At 43.3% G+C, this 14,218-nt stretch overlaps 1 long non-coding RNA gene and 1 pseudogene across 1 annotated transcript; one reads left to right on the top strand and one right to left on the bottom strand.

Moving 5' to 3' along the window:
• The first annotated feature begins 3,226 nt into the window (after nucleotides 1–3,226).
• LOC141407876 (uncharacterized) lies at nucleotides 3,227–4,082 on the top strand (annotated as a pseudogene).
• A 4,578-nt stretch (nucleotides 4,083–8,660) lies between these two features.
• Nucleotides 8,661–14,007, bottom strand: LOC141407877 (uncharacterized). Its single transcript, XR_012419045.1, has 2 exons — nucleotides 13,872–14,007; nucleotides 8,661–12,688 (listed from the first exon to the last, which is right to left on the bottom strand). It is a non-coding gene; the product is annotated as an uncharacterized lncRNA (long non-coding RNA).
• Between the last annotated feature and the right edge of the window lie 211 nt (nucleotides 14,008–14,218).

Raw genomic sequence — 14,218 nt, 5'->3', positions numbered from 1 at the left:
ACAACAGCAGCACAAACAACAAGAAGTGATACCTATGACAAGTACAAGATCAAGAATTAATTACAGCTTTTGCTACCATGAACCCCCAGATCTAAACCAAGAAGAAAGCCACTGGGAGAAGGAGATGGCAGAATAGCCCACCATAGGAAAAGTTTCATTTCTTCTTTCATAAAGCAGATCAGCAGCAGGAACAAAAACTTTAAACAGGTTTAGAAGGCCGGGCGCGGTGGCTCAAGCCTGTAATCCCAGCACTTTGGGAGGCCGAGACGGGTGGATCACGAGGTCAGGAGATCGAGACCATCCTGGCTAACACGGTGAAACCCCGTCTCTACTAAAAAAATACAAAAACAAACTAGCCGGGCGAGGTGGCGGGTGCCTGTAGTCCCAGCTACTCGGGAGGCTGAGGCGGGAGAATGGCGTGAACCCGGGAGGCGGAGCTTGCAGTGAGCTGAGATCCGGTCACCGCACTCCAGCCTGGGTGACAGAGCGAGACTCCGTCTCAAAAAAAAAAAAAAACAAAAAAAAAACACAGGTTTAGAAGATACTTAATGGGACATTTTTTTCCCATCTAGGTTCATCTTTGTTGATTAGAACATAGGCGGCCTGAACACTATGGGCTAGGGGCTCATGCCAAACATGTTGCCTAAGTGATAAAAGTGTTGATATTATCTTTAAGGTTACAGGTGTGGCAAAAGACCCTGTGAAACAGCTACCCAGAATTCTCTTTGAAAAAGGCCATTTTCCAGTTATTGGCCTGTGGAGTGTTTTGTCCCAGACCCTAATAGAAATTGCTGGTATGGTGTTAGCCTTGTATTTATTTCAATTGAATTAATGTTTCAAATGGCCTGAGGCAAAATCTTTACCCCTGCATGCAAGGTATTGTATTGCAAATTGCTCACAGCTGTGCCTTTAAAATGTCATTTTTCTTTTCAGTTAACTGTGCCCCTTGGGGATTGGGTAAGTGAAATCTTCAATCTCTGTCATTTTTACGCACCCAATCTTGGACATCGTGCCAAGTGGAATATATGCCTTTGTCGCTATCAATACATCAAGGATATCCATACGTGACACGGAGTTGCTCCAAATCCTTCATAGTGGCTGTTTGATTTTCCTTTTTGCAAGAGAAGGCCTGCAACAATCCCATGGCAGTATCCACATGTTAGCACATACTTTTGTCTCAAGCTTACTGGCAGGGGTTCAATGTATCTCTCTGCCAGTCTGTCACAAAGGTGGCTGTCTTTTGTCTTATGTACTTGTCTCAATGTATGTGGGATACAGCAAGGGCACAGCAGTAGCAAACGAAACAGTTTGTTACTGTTACCACTGAATCTGCATAAACAGAGGCAATCCTGTTCCCCTTGCTACTTGCCAGGCCACTTAATACTTACTATGCACTGTAATACTCACTATGTCTACACACCTAATCAACTAGTTCAGAGGATTTCGAGGGATCTAGTGTTCCAATTTTTGCTAGAGTATCAACTTTTATATTATCGGGGGCAAATCTGACCAGTGTACTGAAACATGATATACAATTAGACTCACAGTGGGTTCCTGTTTCCTTTTTCAAATGTCTTTCCCTATGGCAGCCCCCGACAGGGTTTTTCTCAGCACATGCCAGTCATCCTGGGTCCACTGGATGAGCCAAGTTGTAAGACCCTTAAATACTGCCCAATGGTCTGTACAGAAAACTACAGGTGATAGGTCATAAGTACAAACCAACCATGCAGCTCAGAGATCTGTCTAGTGACTACTTTGCTGTGTTCTTGTCTCAAATCATATGGTATCTGCTAGTTGACAGCTACTGTTGTCCATACACACAGGTTACTTTGGCTTGACCAATTTGAGTACCAACATTTTCAGGAATAGGGTCTGTGTCTTCATGTACCATTGGAGACATCTCCTGTTGGGGCTCCACAATGGGGGAAGCATTGGTGTCATACTGTACTGGCTCTAATGTGGCATGCAGTTCATCTCCCAAGGGACTTATGGAGAGGGCACTACAGCGTTTCAGATATACAAGCCACTTTTGTAAAGTGGAGGCCTGGGCAATAGTTAAGGGAGGCCTGACAAACAAGCCTTCTATTCCACCCTTGTTAGGGAGACCTGTTCTCACTGTTACCAGCAAAGCAGCAGTTGTGGTTTCAACTTGCTGCAAGGACTTATATACTCCCAGCACCTGTTGTTCAGGTGAGGAACAGCAGGTTTCAGCACCCTTCCAATATTGTGACCAAAATTCTAGAGGAATTCTATTCTCCCATGCTGGACTTGTCAGAGGGCCCAACTTGTCCTCTCAGGGCTTATGGTCACATCTAAAGACATTGGTATCCTGCTAAGGGGGGCACCTCAGGCTTGTTCCTGAACCATGTGTATTTAACCTTCCCAACACTTCCTCTTGTTCTTTATCCCAGCACCAACAAGACCCCTTCTTTACTAGTGAGAATAGTGGACACAAACATTGAGCTAAATGTGGAATAAAAGCCTGTCAGTGTCATTAAAAAACCTAGGAAACTTTGTAACAATTTAACTGTTCTAGGCACAGAAAATTGTATTTTGTCAATGACTGTACCTGAGATAAGGCATGTTTTGCCCAACGAAGTGACCCCCAAGACCTTTACAGAAAGTTCGGGGCCTTGCATGTTTTGTGGGTTCGTTGCCCATGCTCTGGATTGAAGAAGATTGCATAAGGCATCAAGGTGTTGCTGTAACAATGACAAGTCTTCAAAAGTTAGCATAATCTCATCAATACAACTGTTTAAGAGCAACTGGCAGTGGGTGTTAAGTTCAATCTCTCAACAATTATTCACTAAAAACTAGTGGGGCAACCCTGGGGAAACACTTGGAATGTCTATTGCCGGCCATCCCAAGCATTAGGTGGATAAAAGTATTATGGGGATTAGATAAAGAATTTATGGTACATAGACACCATGGAATACCACGCAGCCCTAAAAAAATAATAAAATCATGTCATTTGCAGTGACATGGATGCAGCTGAAGGCCATTATCCTAAGTAGATGAATGCAGAAAGAGAACAGTAGTATAATATGGTAAGTTAAGGTTTCCAAATGTGCCTCCTGAGTTTCAAGCTTATCTGCCAAACCAGACAGAAACACAAATATGAAATGAAGGGAGAAGAAGAGATCAGACTGTTACTGTGTCTGTGTAGAAAGGAAAGACATAAGAAATTCCGTTTTAACCTGTTCCTTGAACAATTGCTTTGCTGAGATGCTGTTAATTTGTAACTTTGCCCCAGCCACTTTGCCCCAACTTTGAGCTCACAAAAACATATGTTGTATGGAATAAAGGTTTAAGGGATCTAGGGCTGTGCAGGACATACCTTGTTAACAAAATGTTTACAAGTAGTATGCTTGGTGAAAGTCATCGCCATTCTCTAGTCTCAATAAACCAGGGGCACAATGCACTGCGAAAAGCTGCAGGGACCTCTGCCTTGGAAAGCCGGGTATTGTCCAAGGTTTCTCCCCATGTGATAGTCTAAAATATGGCCTCGTGGGATGAGAAAGACCTGACCATCCCCCAACCCAGCATCCATAAAGGGTCTGTGCTGAGGTGGATTAGTCAAAGAGGAAAGCCTCTTGCAGTTGGGGTAGAGGAAGGCCACTGTCTCCTGCCTGCCCCTGGGAACTGAATGTCTCGCTATAAAACACGATTGTACATTTGTTCAGTTCTGAGATGGGAGAAAAACCGCCCTATGCCGGGAGGCGAGACATGTTGGCAGCAGTGCTGTCTTGTTATTCTTACTCGTCTGAGTTGTTTGGGTGGAGAAAAATATAAATCTGGCCTACATGTACATCCAGGCATAGTACCTCCCCTTGAACTTAATTGTGACATAGATTCTTTTGCTCACATGTTGTTTTGCTGACTTTCCCCCTATTATCACCCTGCTCTCCTACCACATTCCTCTTGCTGAGATAGTGCAAATAATAATCAATAAAAACTGAGGGAGCTCAGAGAACGGTGCCAGTGCAGGTCCTTGGTATGCTGAGTATCGGTCTCCTGGGCCCACTGTTGTTTCTCTATACTCTGTCTCTGTGTCTTATTTCTTTTCTCAGTCTCTCGTCCCACCTGACAAGATATACCCACAGGTGTGAAGGGGCAGGCCAACCCTTCATGAAAGTTCTCATATCCATTTCTTTCATTTATAATTTCAATTTTAGATTCAGAGGGTACATGGGCAAGTGTGTTACAAAGGCATATTGTATGATGCTGAAGTTTGAGTATAATTGAACCTATCACCCAGGCAATGAACACAGTACACAATAGGTAGCTTTTCAACCCTTAACCCCCTCTCTCCCCCATGCTGTATTTCCCAGTGTCTATTGTTCCTATCTTTCTGTCCATGTGTATGCAAAGTTTAGTTTCTTTTTTTTTTTTTTTTTTTTTGTTGTTGTTGTTGTTGAGACGGAGTCTCGCTCTGTAGCCCAGGCTGGAGTGCAGTGGCCGGATCTCAGCTCACTGCAAGCTCCGCCTCCCGGGTTCACGCCATTCTCCGGCCTCAGCCTCCGGAGTAGCTGGGACTACAGGCGCTGCCACCTCGCCCGGCTATTTTTTGTATTTCTTAGTAGAGACGGGGTTTCACCGTGTTAGCCAGGATGGTCTTGATCTCCTGACCTCGTGATCCGCCCATCTCGGCCTCCCAAAGTGCTGGGATTACAGGCTTGAGCCACCGCGCCCGGCCGCAAAGTTTAGTTTCTATTTATAAATGAATAAACGTGGTATTTGGTTTTCTGTTTCTGCATTAGTTCACTTAGGATAATGGCCTCCAGTTGCATCTATGATGCTGCAAAGGACATGATTTCATTCTTTTTTATGGCTGCATAGTATTCCATGGTGTATATGTACCACACTTCTTTATCTAATTCACCATTGGTGGGTGCCTGGATTGACTACATGTCTTTGCTTTTGTACACAGTGTTGCAATGAGCATAAGGGTGCATGTGGGTACAGATAGAAAGATTTATTTTCCTTTGGGTATAGACCCAGTAATGGAACTGCTAGGTTAAATAATAGTTCAACTCAGTAGTTTGAAAAATCTCCAAACTGCCCTGCATAGTAGCCTACTTCACTTGCACTCCCACCAACAGTGTATGTATTTCCTTTTCTCTGCAGCCCCACCAACATCTGTTATTTTTGGACTTTTTAACAAAAGTCATTCACACTGGTATGACATGGTATCGCATTATAGTTTTTATTTGCATTTTTCTGATAATGAGCAGTTTTTCATATGTTTTTCGGCTACTTATATGTCTTTTTTCTTCTTTTGAGAAGTGTCTCTGCATGTTTTTTGCCCATTTTTAAATAGGGCTATTTGGTTTTTGCTTGTTAAATTGTTTAGGTTCCCTATAGATTCTGGATATTGGGTCTTTATTGAATGCATAGTTTGCAAATATTTTCTCCCATTCTGTAGGTTTTCTATTTACTCAATTGATAATTTCTTTTCCTATATGGAAGCTCTTTAGTTTAATTAAGTCCCACTTGTCAATTTTTGGTTTTGTGTAGCAATTGCTTTTGAGTACTTATTCATAAATTATTTGCCAAGACTGATGTTGCAAATTTTTCTTAACTTGTTGAAGATTAGATATTTGTGAGTATGTGGCTTTATTTCGGTGTTCTCTATTCTGTTCCATTGGCCTATGTATCTGTTTTTATACCAGTAGCTTGCTGTTTTGGCTACTACAGTAACCTTGTGGCGTAGTTTGAAGTTGGATAATGTGATGACTCTGGTTTGGCTCTTTTTACTTAGGTTTGCTTTGGCTCTTGGGGATCTTTTTTGGTTCAATATAATCTTTAAAACAGTGTTTTCTAATTCTGTGAAAAATAGCATTGGTAATTTGATAGGATAGGATTTGTAGATCACTTTGTGCAGTACGGCTATTTTAATAATTTTGATTCTTTCAATCCATGTGCATGGAATTTTTTTTCATTTGTTTGTCATCTACGATTTCTTTCAGCAGTGTTTTGTAGCTCTCCTTGTAGAGATCTTTCACCTCCTTGGTTACATATATTCCTAGGGATTTATTCTTTTTGTGGCTATTGTTAATGGGATTGCATTCCTTATTAGGCTTTCAGCTCTAACATTATTGATGTATACAAATGGTACTGATTTTCATACATTGATTTTCTATTCTGAAATGTTAATGAAGTTGTTTATTACTTCTAGAAGCCTTTTGGTGGAGTCTTTAGGGTTTTAGGTATAGAATTATATCATAAGTTAAAAGAAATAGTTTGACTTTTTCTTTTTCTCTTTGGATGACTTTTATTTCTTTCTCTTGCCTGATTGCCCTGGCTAGGACTTCCAGTATTACATCAAATAGAAGTGGTGAGAATGGGAATCATTTTTTGTTCTACTTCTCAAGGGGACTGCTTCCAGCTTTTTCCCAATCAGTATAATGTTAGCTGTGTGTTTGTCATTGATGGCTCTTATTATTTTGAAGTATGTTCCTTTGATGCCTACTTTATTGAGGGTTTATTTTTTTTAACACAAAGAGACATTGAATTCTATCAAAAGCTTTTTTTTTTTTTTTTTTGCATCTATTGAGGTGATCATGTGGGTTTTGTTTTTAATTCTGTGTATACGGTAAATCACATTTATTGATTTGTATATGTTGAAACAACCTTGATTCCAGAAAGGAAAAGAAATTAACTTTTGGATGTGCTGCTAGATTAAGTTTGCTAGTATTTTGTTGAGAATTTTTGTTATGTGTTTATCAGGGATATTGACTTGTAGGTTTTTTTTTTTCTTGTGTCTTTGCTAGTTTTGATATCAGGGTGACACTGGCTTCACAGGTTAGTTAAGGAGGAGTCCCTTCTCTATTTTTTGGAATCGTTTCAGCAGAATTGGTACCAGTTGTTCTTTGTATATCTGGTCGAATCCAGCTATAAATCAATCTGATCCTGGGCTTTTGTTGCTTGGTAGATTTTTATTACTGCTTCAATTTGCAACTCAAGATTGGACATTTCAGGGTTTCAACTTCTTCCTAATTCACTCTTGGGAGGTTGTATGTTTTCAAGAATTTGTCCATTTCCTCTAGAATTTCTGGTTTGTATGCATAGAGGTGTTCATAATAGTCTCTGAAGATCTTTTGTCTTTCTGTGGAATCAGTAGTAATGTCACCTTTGCCATTTCTGATTGTGCTTATTTTGGTCTTTCCTTTTGTTACTTTGTTAATATAGCTAGCAGTCTATCAATTGTGTTCATATTTTCCAAGAACAAACTTTTGATTTTTGATGCTTTGTATAAATTCTTGTATCTCAATTTCATTCAGTTCTGCTCTGATTTTATCTATTTTCTTCTATTAGCATCAAGGTTAATTTGTTCTTGTCAATCTAGTTCCTTTGGTGTAATGTTAGGCTGTTAATTTATGATCTTTCTATTCTCTTGATGTGAGCATTTAGCAAAGTTTATCTTTTCTTCTTAATACTACTTTTGCTGTATCCCAGAAATTTTGGCATGATTTGTCTCTGTTTTCATTAATTTGAAAGAATTTTTTATTTTTGCCTTAATTTTATTGTTGATGCAAAAGTCATTCAGGATCAAGTTGTTTAATTTCCATATAACTGTGGTTTTGAGCAATATTCTTGGTGTTAAATTATGTTTTTATTGCACTGTAGTCTGAGAGTATGGTCTAATTTCAACTTTTTTGAATTTATCGTGAGTTGCTTTATGGCCAAGCACGTAGCCAATCTTATGGTGTGTTCTATATGCAGATAAAAAGAATATGCATGTGGAATATTATGTGTTTATTGGGTGGAGTACTACTAACATAAAAACACACTTAGGTACACAGCCCAAAGACTCTATAAAACAACTACATAGTTGACTCTACAAAACAACCAGCTAACAAAATAATGACAGGATAAAAATCTCACATATCAATATTAACCTTGAATGTAAATGGTCTAAACAACCCCACCTAAAATGGACAGAATGGTAAGTTAGATAAAATAACAAGACTCTATTAGGTCAAATTGGTCAAGTGTCAAGTTTAAGTCCAGAATTTCTTTGTTAGTTTTCATCACAACAGTCTGTCTAAAGCAGTCAGTGGGATATTCAAATCCCCCACTATTATTGTGTGGCTGTGTAAGTCTTTTTGCAAGTTTAGAAGTATTAGTTTAATGAATCAGAGTGTCCTAATGTTGGGTGCCTATATATTTAGGATTTTTAAGTCTTCTTGTTGAACTAAATGCTTTATCATTATGTAATCCTTTTTTCCTTTTTTTTTTTTTTTACTGTTGTTGGTTTAAAGTCTGTTTTATATGACATAGCAATGGCAACCTCTGGTCTTTTTGTTTTTCATTTGTATGAGAGATTTCTCCAACCCTTTCCTTTCATCCCATGGATGGCATTACATATTAGATAGGTCTCTTGAAGACAGTATATGGTTGAGTCTTCCAGCTTACCACTCTGTCCCTCTTAAGTGGGGTGTTTTGATCATTTACATTCAAGGTTAATATCGATGTGTGATATTTGTATCTCGTCATTGTTTTGTTAGCTGGTTGTTTTGTAGATTCAACTGTGTAGCTGCTTTATAGGGTCTTTGGGCTATGTATTTAAACGTGCTTTTATGTTAGCAGGTTTCATTTTTCATTTCCCTAAAGAACCTCTTGTAAGGCTAGGGTAATGGTAACAAATTCTCTCAGCATTTGCTTTCCAGGAAAGGATTTTATTACTTCTTTGTTTATGAAGCTTAGTTTGGCAGGATATTAAATTACTGGTTGGAATTTATTTTCTTTAAGGATGCTGAAAATAGGCTCCCAAGATTTTAAGGATTGTAAGGTTTCTGCTGATAGGTCTACTGTTAGCCTAATAGAGTTCCCTTTGTAAGTGACCTGACCCTTTCCTCTAACTCTTGTTAAGGCTTTTTCTTTCATATTGACCTTGGAGAATCTGAAAACTGTGTCTTGGTGATCATTGTCCTGCATAGTACCTCACAAAGGTACTCTAAATTTCTTGAATTGGCATGTTGACCATGCTAATGTGATTGAGGATATTTTTGTGTGGATTATATTCCCAACAACTTTTCCAATTTTTTTTTTTTTGAGATGGAGTCTCGCTGTTGAACTCCAGCTGAACCCCAGGAGTTCAATGGCACAACCTTAGCTCGCTGCAACCTCCACCTCCCAGGTTCAAGCAATTATGCTGCCTCAGCCTCCTGAGTAGTTGGGACTACAGGCAAGCACCACCACACCTGGCTAATTACATATTTTTAGCAGAGATGGGGTTTCTACATGTTGGTCAGTCTGGTCTTGAACTCCCAACCTCAGGTGATCAGCCGGCCTCAGCCTCCCAAAGTGCTGGGATTACAGGCATGAGCCACTGCACCCAGTCTCTTTTAACTCTTTTTGATTACATGAATCTTCCAATTTCCCCCAACCACCAGTGAATTGTTTCTATTTTTTTTTTTTTAAGAGAATGACAGAAACTCCACCCTGTTCCAGTGCAAGAGTACAGGGATTCCCTGGAAAGACTCTGGCTTGGAGCCCTCAGACCAGAGTTTAGGTCCAGGGGTCCACTTGGTGACTCAGGAAAAACCCTGGACCCCACCTCAAGGGATCATGGATCCCCCTGGTGGGGGTCTCAGAAGCAGGAGGCTGCTGGGCCATGTCAGGGACAAGGCTTTCTCCAGCATGCCCATGCAAGGCTCCTCAATAAAAAGAAATCATGTTGCCTGTTCTGCAGCAGGCACGCCATCCTCAGGCCCCTAAGACCTTCAGGGGACATTTCCGCTCTGCCACCTGTGTGAACACACTCTACCTCCTAGCCTCTGCCATGTCACAGATGACTGAGGCTTCAGATGAGTGACCTCCCCAGGGTAACGTGGGCCTGTGCTTGGGTCTCAGCCTCTTCTATGACCCTTGGGTGGCTCTCAGCATGGGAGGCTGCTTCCTAGGCCTCTATTTGCTGTTCTGTGAATGGGACAGGTAACAGACCTCTAGGGCAGGCATGAAATGCCAAGCGCTTGCCACAGGGCCTGGCCACAAACTCTCAGGAAATTCAGGTCATTCTCTGGGATTGGCCACAGATGCTTCTCAGAACCCCAACCTCTGGCACTACTCCAGCCCATGCAGTCTGGGCAGGACCCTTCATCATCCAGGTGTCCCAGGCCCACAAGTATCTGACACCTCAGATGGTACTTGTGGCCCACTGTGTGACCCCAGACATACCTCCATGTTCTCTGGGCTGGGTCTCTCAGCCGCCACAGCTCTGCAGAGCCCAGGCTATGGGCTCTAGCCCCTAAGCTCCAGCTTGACTTGCTAAATCTTGCTAATGTAATCTCCAGGGCTAATTTTAATCCTGGACAGGAATTGGACACATTCCCATGGCTAGGATGGGTCCCTGGAGGCTGGAGGTGACACCATCCCACACGACCCAGTGCCAAGGTCATCCCCCAAATGACCCCTATGCCTGTGGTCTCATGACAGCAGGGACCGGGCTGAGCTTGGGCCTGAGTCTCTTGAGCATAGAAGGCGCAACTAAGCCCCTTCTCAGTCTGTCTCAATTTTAGTTACAGAGACACTATGGCTAGTGCAGGGCTCACGTGACAGGGGAACCCCCCCGCCCCCCGCCAAGAGGCAGGAAGTTGGGGGGCCTTTCTGGGCTGAGATCCTAGAGCTGAGACAGGAAGTGAATTCCATGCACAAGGAACAGCAGGTACAAGGATCCCAAGGGGGAGAGAAACAGCAGTGAGGTTGGAGTGGGTGGGGAGGGTGAGAGGCCACAGAGGCTGGGCCACACTGGGCCTTCTGAGATGCAGGAGGCTCTGGGATTTAGTCTAAGAGCAAAGATGAGTTATGAGAGGGTTTTGAGGAGAGAAGGGATGGGGTTGATTTATCATTTTAACATGCAGCTCATGGCTACCATGGAAAGCGGGACTATCAGGGCCGGGGTGGAGATGGCAGGAGGCTGGAGATGAGGTCAGGGCTGTGTCCATCTGAGCAGAGCTGGGGTGGTACCCGCTGTGTGCTGGTCTGTACCTCACACTGTAAGTCACTGGGTCTCACAGCTTATTTGACCCTCCAGAACATCAGGAGGTGCCCCACCAACTCTGGTGCGAGGTGACAAGTGCAGATGAGCTGATGCAGGGCTTAACTCTCCTTACCCCCCATGACACTGCAACTCTCCTGATTCCATCACCAAAGAACCAAACTGTCCCTGACTCTGCCCCTGAGAGATCAAGCTCTAATCATGGCCTCCCTTGCTGACACATTCTCCATGGTTCCACATTGGCCTTGTGAGAAAATTTCTGCACCCAACCTGACATTCAAACACCTTGCCCTAATCAGCTCCTGCCTACTTCTCTCTATCTTTGATAAATATTTCTGTCTAGACAGTCCTTTTTTCCCTTCCCCACCTAGCCAACTCCTAGTGACACTTCAGAACTCAGCTCAGGTCAGATGAGGAGGTTCATGCCTGTAATTCCAGCACTCTGAGAGGCCAAGACAGGAGGATTGCTTGAACCCAGGAGTTTGAGGCCAGTCTGAACAACATGGTGTAACCCCATCTCTACAAAAAATATAAAAATTAGCTGTGTGTGGTGGCATGTGCCTGTAGTTCCACCCTGAAGCAGGAGGATCAATTGAGCATGGAAGGTCAAGGCTGCAGTGAACAGTGATTGTGCCACTGCACTTCAGACTGAGCTACAGAGAAAAAAAAAAAAAAAAACTCGGCTCAAAAAAAAAAACATTCCTCCAAGAAGCCCTCCCTGTCATTCCTCTGGAATCCCACAGTCCCCATTCTTCCCCTGTAGTTCTGACCCAATGGGGCTGGCAGTATATACATCCAGCTTTGTCTCTCCTAGACTAGACAGCCCTCTAGATCAGGCCTAGGAGTGAACAGTAAAATTTAGAGAGTGTAACAGGTAAAGAGAGATGTGACTGACTCCCTCCTCTTCAGCTTCCCTTGACAGCTTCCTCTCAGACTGCCCCAGCTGATATCCTGCCCAGAAATACACATGCTTGCAAATCCAGCCACTCACCATTGACCTGTCTTGGACTCAGGTGTGAAAAACCAGTCAAGGAATGCAGACCTGGAAGCCCAGGGTGTGTGTGTGTATTTTAGTCAGGTGAAAAATCCCACCCAAGCTCCAGACAGACCCTGGCGGCCCATTCTACAGATGTTGGTGAGGTTGGCATTTCTGGGGAGGTGTCAGCAAAGGTTGAATGTGCCAGGCATGAGGCAAAGGCCAAGGTTTAGGGAGGCATCTTCTACACACACACCTGCCCCCTTGCCTTGTCCAGCCAGAAAACAGAGAGCTGTGGCATCTGCCCAGCACAGAGGCAGATAGGTGGATCCACTGACCCAAGGATAGAGCAGGGAAGACAGGACAGGAGAAATCCAAGAGGGCTTCTAAGGGGAGAAGGCATGTAGTTTGGCTTAGATGCAGAGGCTAGGTAGGGGCCTGAGCAGATGAGTCGGGGACTGGGCATTTGAAGCTAAGTCTTGCACTTTCCTACCCCTTTCTTTGGCACCCTCATACTTGAGCATTAATTAGCAACTTGTGCTAACCACTGAGCTAAGCTGACCTCCAAATAATTAGAAAGCTTAAGTAAACCAGCATCCATAGATGACAAAGGTGACTGAGGACCTACTGTTACAAAGGCAAGGTAATTTGAGGCTGCAATGAGCTATGAGCAACTGTGTTCCAGCCTGGGAGACAGAATGAGACCCCATCTGTAAAAAAAAAAAAGAAAAAAAAAAAAAAAGAAATATACATCAATCTCAATTTTTTTTTAAAAAGGCAGATGGCTTTACAGTTGTTTTATCAAAACTCAAAGTAACAGGAAAGCCCAAATTATTTCAACAAAGTCAGACATTTTAAATAGATGATAGCTGCCCAAGTCATTTTTATGAAACTTCTTTATGTCAAAACCTAAGTCGAAAAAGAGAAAAGTGTTGACCTTCATACAGGCTGTGTTAGGCAGAGATTTCAAGGAAGTCTTCTCTGAAGAGGTGACATTTGAGCTGAGACCCGAAGCACCAGAAAGAGGCAGCCAAGCCAGGAAGAGGCAGGAATGGGAGGGTCTAGGGCAAGACTGGTCCTGGGAGGGGGAACTACAGCGGCAAAGGTTTGGCATTTGGAAGCACAAAGAGTCTGTGTGACTGGACAGCATGAGAGGAGGAGATGGTGATAGGGTGTGCACTGCTCAGGCCACCTAGGTCCTGGAGCCTACAGTGAGAAGCATGGGCTTGACTCTGAGGGCAAAGGAGAGCCATGGAGAGTTTGGGTAAAGGGGAAAGTTGGCATTTAATTTTATAGCTTTTTGAAGTTTGTTTTGCTTTGTTTTCTTAGAAACCGGGTCTCAGTCTGTTACCCAGACCAGAGTGCAGCTCAAAATATTTTCCAATTTATCTTGTGATTTTTTTTTTTTGATCCAATGATTTAGAGGTGGGTTGTTAAATTTTCACATATTTTCAGATGTCCAATATGTCTTACTGTTAGTTTCTAATTGTTTCAGTCAGATAACTTATTTGTTATCTCTCTCTCTCCTGTCTTCTGATCCTGTTTTTCCATTGACTATCATTTTTTAAATAAACTTATTTCAATGTGGCATTTACAATCCTATTTTAATTTTTTGCTCTATCTCTGATGTAGTCGTTCCAGGGATTATAATGTGCTTTTCAATTTTTCCAACGAATGAAGAACGAAGTGATCGACTTCTTGCCCCAGCTGGGGCTCTGGAGCGCTGCTCCGAGGCGGTGGATGGAGGGTGCCAGGCACGACATCAAGAGTTCTGCAGCCAGGGCCTGGGACAACCTCCCGCTCCACCTCCCCGGAGCCTCGCAGCCAGCGCCCCAGCGGCCCGTGCGCCCCGGCCAGGCTGGACCTCAGCGCTGTGGCGGCCGCAGACCTCACCTGAGCAGGCCCGGGGCTGTATGCGGACCGCCAGGCGCCCAGAACCCTAGAGGCAACCGGCGGGCTGGATCCGCACTGCGACCCTGAGGAATGGATGATGTGCAGGCGACGAAGCTACACACGTCTTTCATTCTGGAGGGGGAAAAAAAAAGAAAAAATGGAAATGGAAGTTTGAAAATATGTGGGCTCTCCGTCCTTTCCTTTGTTCCTGCGCGCGCCCTCTGGGGTGGGAGGCTCAGCGAGCTTCAAGAGGTGGTCGGGATTCCCCCACCTGCCCCCAGATCCCCGGGAGAGGTCAGCACGGCCCCTTCCGTGGGTGTCACAGAGACGGATGCGGGTCCCTCTCC

The sequence above is a fragment of the Macaca fascicularis genome, chromosome 10, assembly GCF_037993035.2.
Source record: "Macaca fascicularis isolate 582-1 chromosome 10, T2T-MFA8v1.1".
NCBI lineage: Eukaryota > Metazoa > Chordata > Mammalia > Primates > Cercopithecidae > Macaca > Macaca fascicularis.
Note: the sequence above shows the minus strand (reverse complement) of the source record. Positions and strands in the feature narration are given on the sequence as shown.